At 39.7% G+C, this 7,423-nt stretch overlaps 1 long non-coding RNA gene across 1 annotated transcript; it reads right to left on the bottom strand.

Moving 5' to 3' along the window:
* Positions 1-4,920: 4,920 nt before the first annotated feature.
* LOC118409780 lies at positions 4,921-7,423 on the bottom strand. Its single transcript, XR_004830480.1, has 2 exons — positions 7,382-7,423; positions 4,921-6,050 (listed from the first exon to the last, which is right to left on the bottom strand). It is a non-coding gene; the product is annotated as an uncharacterized LOC118409780 (long non-coding RNA).

A 7,423-nucleotide genomic window follows, 5' to 3' on the forward strand; every position in this document is an offset into this window, starting at 1 on the left:
GGTTGCGCCTAAACAGAGCCCATATACTCAAGAATATCTCGAGAAGGAAGTATCCGAAAATTTTGCAGTTTCCATCTTTCTATTCCTTACTAAGGGACCTTTCCAAAGATACCAAGTTTGCCAGGCCGGAACTTAAACCCTAAGCTACAATTGCGACCGTATGTCATCATCCTACCCGTTGCCGTGACAGGCAGTGCTTACAAAAATACGCCTAAACAGAGCCCATATACTCAAGAATATCTCGAGAAGGAAGTATCCGAAAATTTTGCGGTTTCCATCTTTCTATTCCTTACTAAGGGACCTTTCCAAAGTTACCAAGTTTGCCAGGCCGGAACTTAAACCCTAAGCCACAATCGCGACCGTATGTCATCACCCTACCCCTTGCCGTGACAGGCGGTGCTTACAAAAAATGCGCCTAAACACAGCCCATATACTCAAGAATATCTCGAGAAGGAAGTATCCGAAAATTTTGCGGTTTCCATCTTTCCATTCCTTACTAAGGGACCTTTCCAAAGATACCAAGTTTGTCTGGCCGGAACTTAAACCCTAAGCTACAATCGCGTCCGTGTGTCCTCACCCTACGCCTTGCCGTGACAGACAGTGCTTACAAAAAATGCGCCTAAACACAGCCCATATTCTCAAGAATATCTCGAGAAGGAAGTATCCGAAAATTTTGCGGTTTCCATCTTTCCATTCCTTACTAAGGGACCTTTCCAAAGATACCAAGTTTGCCAGGCCGGAACTTAAACCCTAAGCTACAATCGCGACCGTATGTCATCACCCTACCCCTTGCCGTGACAGGCGGTGCTTACAAAAAATGCGCCTAAACACAGCCCATATACTCAAGAATATCTCGAGAAGGAAGTATCCGAAAATGTTGCGGTTTCCATCTTTCCATTCCTTACTAATGGACCTTTCCAAAGATACCAAGTTTGCCAGGCCGGAATTTAAACCCTAAGCTACAATCGCGACCGTATGTCATCATCCTACCCCTTGCCGTGACAGGCGGTGCTTCAAAAAAGGAGCTAGCGGTTGCGCCTAAACACAGCCCATATACTCAAGAATATCTCGAGAAGGAAGTATCCGAAAATTTTGCGGTTTCATTCTTTCCATTCCTTACTAAGGGACCTTTCCAATGATACCAAGTTTGTCTGGCCGGAACTTAAACCCTAAGCTACAATCGCGACCGTATGTCATCACCCTACCACTTGCCGTGACAGGCGGTGCTTACAAAAATGCGCCTAAACACAGCCCATATACTCAAGAATATCTCGAGAAGGAAGTATCCGATAATTTTGCGGTTTCAATCTTTCAATTCCTTACTAAGGGACCTTTCCAGTGATACCAAGTTTGTCTGGCCGGAACTTAAACCCTAAGCTACAATCGCGACCGTATGTCATCACCCTACCCCTTGCCGTGACAGTCGGTGCTTCAAAAAAGGAGCTAGCGGTTGCGCCTAAACAGAGCCCATATACTCAAGAATATCTCGAGAAGGAAGTATCCGAAAATTTTGCGGTTTCCATCTTTCCATTCCTTACTAAGGGACCTTTCCAAAGATACCAAGTTTGCCAGGCCAGAACTTAAACCCTAAGCTACAATCGCGACCGTATGTCATCATCCTACCCCTTGCCGTGACAGGCGGTGCTTCAAAAAAGGAGCTAGCGGTTGCGCCTAAACACAGCCCATATACTCAAGAATATCTCGAGAAGGAAGTATCCGAAAATTTTGCGGTTTCCATCTTTCCATTCCTTACTAAGGGACCTTTCCAAAGATACCAAGTTTGCCAGGCCGGAACTTAAACCCTAAGCTACAATCGCGACCGTATGTCATCATCCTACCCACTTCAAATTAGTGGTCAGCACGTGCCTAAAAAATGAACCAAAACCTTGTTTTTTGCCTTATCTGGACGTATGTACTCTACACTGTCTTGCCAATAAGAAATATTTCTTACATTTTCCTGCTACAAGAAAATGACAATGAACGTGACATTACTTAGATAATTTTATTGATATCTAACAAATTGTAACAGGGAAACCACCCACCTCGGACATTTGTGTAGCACCTGAGGCTTCCAGTTGTGTCCTATCATAAAGATTCTTGTTCAAGTTTTCCTTGAAAAGACGAAAATCCTGGTGACGGTACCACAAGTCCTCTTCTAACAAATAACAACCAGATATATCTTATAAGTCCACAACAGGCGCCGCCTTCCTCGACTGCAAGTCCAGGTATCCAAGTATATAAAGCTACTACAGTTGGATAGCAAATGCAGTTCCCAATACTACTACGCAACGTCGGTGTGTTTTGGTCGGTCCACCATCTTGAAGATTCCCGAATCTCGTACCCAGGACACTGCGTGATATCTGCTTGGATATCATTTATATGGTAATGAGAAAGACAGAAAAAATGTCACTTCTACAAATACTGTGACCACGAGCTAGCCTATTTCAAAACAGTTTTACGTACTCCAGAATGGAGAAAAGTCGGAGAAATCAGGAATGTTCAATGGTTCTTTTTCCAAAAATCAAAAAAGCTAAAACCCATCCCCAATCACGCCCCCGTATCCAGTAGTCGACTGCCCTTACTGCTGTATGAATGTATTCAGGTATATATATATATATGCTTGAACATTTGCATGTATGTATGGTCATGCAAAAATGTGAGGGGTGACATTTCGTTCAATGTAGTATCCTGTGCTGCTGCCGTATAACACAAACCTCTAATAATAAGTTTGTAAAAGAAAACTAAACTTTATAAAATAATGTTACATTTGTTACCTTCTTTGTTGAACTGGAATATAATACACATCACTAAATCTAACACTAGTTCATCCCAGTTATCCACGGGGTAACCTATATTAGTTTGTATTTAGAACAGGGTGTTTAGGATTAACAATTCTATGGAAGGTGGTTTCAAATTGCAATATCTAAAAAAAATGCAGTTTGACACAACCGTTGGTCAACTTAACATCCCTAAATACCATTTTTAAAAACAACCAATATATGTTATCTCGCAGATAAAGGTGAACTAGCATCACATAATGACTGGATGTGATGTAGTGTCAAATTGAACGGTAAAACAGAAAAGGAGACACATCATCCTTCCTCCTGTTACAGAGAAGTGAAACTTTATTCCAAAGTGTTGCTCAAAGCACAAGGTACTCGACAATTCCAACCATGCACAGATACAAAAATATATCCCAAAATGACACCTATATTGCAACATCTCCCTTCAACACACTCGTATATACTCTGTCATCATATAGTTCTCTCTCTTTCCCTATGTACCCATGGTACAAACCATAAACATCTACACAACGTACACTACGTATATTGATAACATTCTGTATACACATTCTTAGTATGACACCAGCAACATAACTGTTTCAAAACCAACTTGGTTTTACTGTCAGACATCCATAATACCACTTGCAATTATTCTCCACAGTGTCACCAAAGTTTACATTCATTAATATGATTGTATGGACAGATATATCAACAAAATATTTATACAGTTGTCTTAGTTTAAGCTAAAATAAAACATACTCATACATACATGTAGAACGACATATGAAGAGTTGGATGAGGTAATATTACATGTTATACATGATTGATATGTGCCATTTGGTTGTGTTGCAAGAAAACATGAAAATATCAACTCTTATATAGGAATACATACAATGTATAGTACCCACAAGAAAGAAGGCAACACAACACACCATACCAAAGAATATTGCAACCATTAGATTTTGTGAATTCATTAATAATAGCATTACAACACTTCTGCAGGGTATACACACATTGAAGGCCAGTAGCATGTCAATAACCCTTTTTTATATGTATAGATGCACACTGCAAATGTTGTCTACTGCACTGCTTCTACTAGTGTATGGAGTGTGTTTTTCCAGGCCCTGTCTCAACTGAACACAAATTTAAAAAAAAAAACAATCATGGGTTCTGGAAATCAAAGGCACACACTGCCAAAGGCAACACTGGTTAAAGCACTATACAGGTCCATATGAACAGCTATACAGAGAAGATGGGCAGACTTCAGACATTACCAGACTCAAACTTCATCAAATGTGATCTTAAAAACCTTAAGAGTCTTCTTGCTTTTGCAAGGCTGCAAACTCTGGGAACTAAGTCTGAACATTGATCAAGCCTTCAATAAAGCTGAAAATGTTGTCATAATGTATGCATAAACACAAGCACATATAGGAAATCTTCCAGTTGGGTAAATCCATCTCTTTTGGTCCACTATAACCAGGCATGATAATAAGAGAACATTTCAAGTATGACAGTAACAGTGAACGGATAATTAGAGGTGCAACTCTCGTCTCCACATTTCCACATCAGCCATAAGACTTATGGCTCGCCAACAATAACCACAATATATATGATATGACTTGTACTAACATCACTTTTGACAGTAAGATTTACAGCTGTTATCAAACCTTTGTGTTCCATCAGGATTCGTTTTCTCGCCTTAATGTAACGTTTCAGTAAAAATGAACAATTCATACAGCCATGTTTTCCCTATCATTTGCAACATAAGACAGCTACTGCTGTTACACTATTTTCATATCAATGGCATAATGCCAACTTCTAAATGTATATTTGTGTAGTTTCCAAGTTCAATGTCAGATGTGTTCAACTTTTAGTTGTTTAGATCTGTGGTTACCTGAAACACAGGAAGTGCACAGTACATCATCTGCTCAGCGTTCCTCCATATTCAGTTCCCCCTTTTAATGGTCCTGTTGGAAATACATTGACAATCTTTTTGACCCATGACAAGGTAGTATCTGTGTAGTGTAGCTGAATGGTGCAAACATTACAAAAGCAGCGTGATACAACAAACTGTAACCATGTGATAATCTCTAAAAGTTAGCAGCTATGATATGTATTTTTGTATTGTCTGCCAACAGAGAAACATGACGGATTATACATTCATCATTGACTTACATTGAAGTATCAATATACATAAGTGATGTATGAATTCAAATGTATAGGTTCTCGTGATAGTGCCTAGGACAGATATACTCTATTTGTGCACTGGCATAGGCAAGTACAAGGCGCAGCTACATGTAGTATGTAAAGGAAGACAACACAGAGATGACACAATTCATGAGGACTGCACAATGAAGTCTTACACATTCTCCAACAGATTCAAACCTGCGTCCTTCAACACAGACAAACGAGAATGGTCTTACACGATGAGGTGAACAATTCTTAGTTACAATATTTTTTATGCTACTACATACATATATTACAAACTATACACATCTAAGGCCAACCACAGACACATAATGACCACATCACGTCGGACACTATCTTACATGACAATTTACTGTTGTGGCGGCCATGGCACATCCTGGTTACCCGGTCCCCTTCCCTACGTGATAGATATCATGCCAGAACTTTTCAGCGGCGGCAGCGGCTACAAATGTACAGGGATAGAAGCAAGGTCACCACATTGGGTCTATGGCTTTTCCTATGTCAACATCTACCTAACTATGTACATAGAATTACATACATGACTTAAGTGGAAAATTAGTCTACATGTATTTGGAAAATGGTCTATACGCAATTTCAGAAAACTTATAATAAAAAAAACATTCAATCGACAATTTGTACAATATTATACTATGAACCTTTATGAACTAAATTTAAAATCTGTACACAATAGATACTATGAATATCGATACAGTATAACATTAAAGTCATACATACAATTAGTCACATTGAATATAAAGCAATTTTCGTGGAGCAAAAGCACTTTGTCGTTCAACGCAGATACATTAAGTACATTATACACAGGGTACGCAGATCTTGGATACAATTTTTGCCAGCAAGCTTTGCTCTAAGCTGCAGGTTCACTTTGCTCTGGCCGACCATCATCATTGGGGTTCTTACTTTCCTGTTTGCCGGGCTTGTCGCTGGCATTGGCATTTTCATCTTCTTTCTTACTGTCTCCAGCTGCAGTGTTGTCTTGTGGCTTGTTCTCTCCTGCATCAGCGGCATTTTCTCTTGCTGCATCGTTTCTGTGTTTGTAACCTGACAAACAAACAAATATACAATCAACAGATCAGTCAAAATATTTGGAATGTGACCAATTCCTATATATCCAATTTATACATGATTTATCCAAAAAACATTTTTGGCTGTCCAACTTCAATCTTTGTCAAGGAAGAAGCAATCCACGGCTTCTGACGTCACCTTATGCAGACAGAACACATGACTTGGTGAGCAGTGGATCATAAGTTTTAGATAGCTAACGCAACATTGCCTCACCGTGTCACCTGTTCTATCTGCAGAACATGGCATCACAGAAGTAGTGGGTTGCTCATTCATTAACAAAGACTCAAGTTGGGCAGTCAAACATTTAGTAAATACAATTTTTGCATTGAAAATTACAGTTGAACTTTGATTCAGAATGATTTCTCGCAACACACACAAACTTTTTAAGATAGCTAACAACCCATTCACATATGACTGTGAAAGCTTATTCCAATGCCAGTAAGTACAAATCTAGTTGATACGGACTTGCTTGCCCATGGGGTACAATCTGAAACTGTTTAAGTCAAGAGTTAACCGACATCTTTCCTCACAATACAGTATTGTAACCCAAAACGCTTGAGTGGCTCTCGAGCCTTGTTTTGCAGTGAACTCTAAAAAAAAATATATTATAACTGTAAATGCATTTAATTTTGCGGGGATTTAATTTTGCGGTAGCGGCAAAATGGACATTTCGCGGTGGATTTAATTTCGCGGTAGCGCCATCCCGCGAAATTCAATGCATTTTCAGCACTGCACTGTAGTCACGAACTGCCGTGTAAAACCCGGCGCCTCTACAAACCGCCAGTTGGAAAACACTTGCTGGTTAACCGGTAAGGGTCCTATACAGACGGATAGAACAGTTTCCATGCTTTTGACTTGTTCTTGCGTGAGCCACTGTTACTGATCTACACGTATCTACCCTCTCAATACGTAATAGTATACAGTAGTACGACCTTCGTATCATGGTGAACATACTGTACAGTACTGTAATACAGTTGGTCGTATGAAAAAAATACATGTGTGTCTTCACCGTAGTAAGTATGTCAAACATTTCATTATACAGTGACAAAGACAGTTACTGTAGTAGTATGTACATGGAGCGGAAAAGGGGCACCTTAGGCGGCGCCAGCAGACAAAATATTCGCGGTGGATTTAATTTCGCGGTGAAGCAGCCGCCGCGAAAACCGCGAATATTAATCCACCGCGAATATTTCTGCATTTACAGTATACATGACATAATATTTTCTACTGACATTGCTTACATGACATAATATTTTCTACTGACATTGCTTAGCAATATGAAAAATACAGAAGCTGTGTAGATGTACCTTCTTCCTCCAGCTCTCTTTCAGTCTTCCCATCGTCTCATC

The sequence above is a fragment of the Branchiostoma floridae genome, chromosome 2, assembly GCF_000003815.2.
Source record: "Branchiostoma floridae strain S238N-H82 chromosome 2, Bfl_VNyyK, whole genome shotgun sequence".
Lineage (NCBI taxonomy): Eukaryota > Metazoa > Chordata > Leptocardii > Amphioxiformes > Branchiostomatidae > Branchiostoma > Branchiostoma floridae.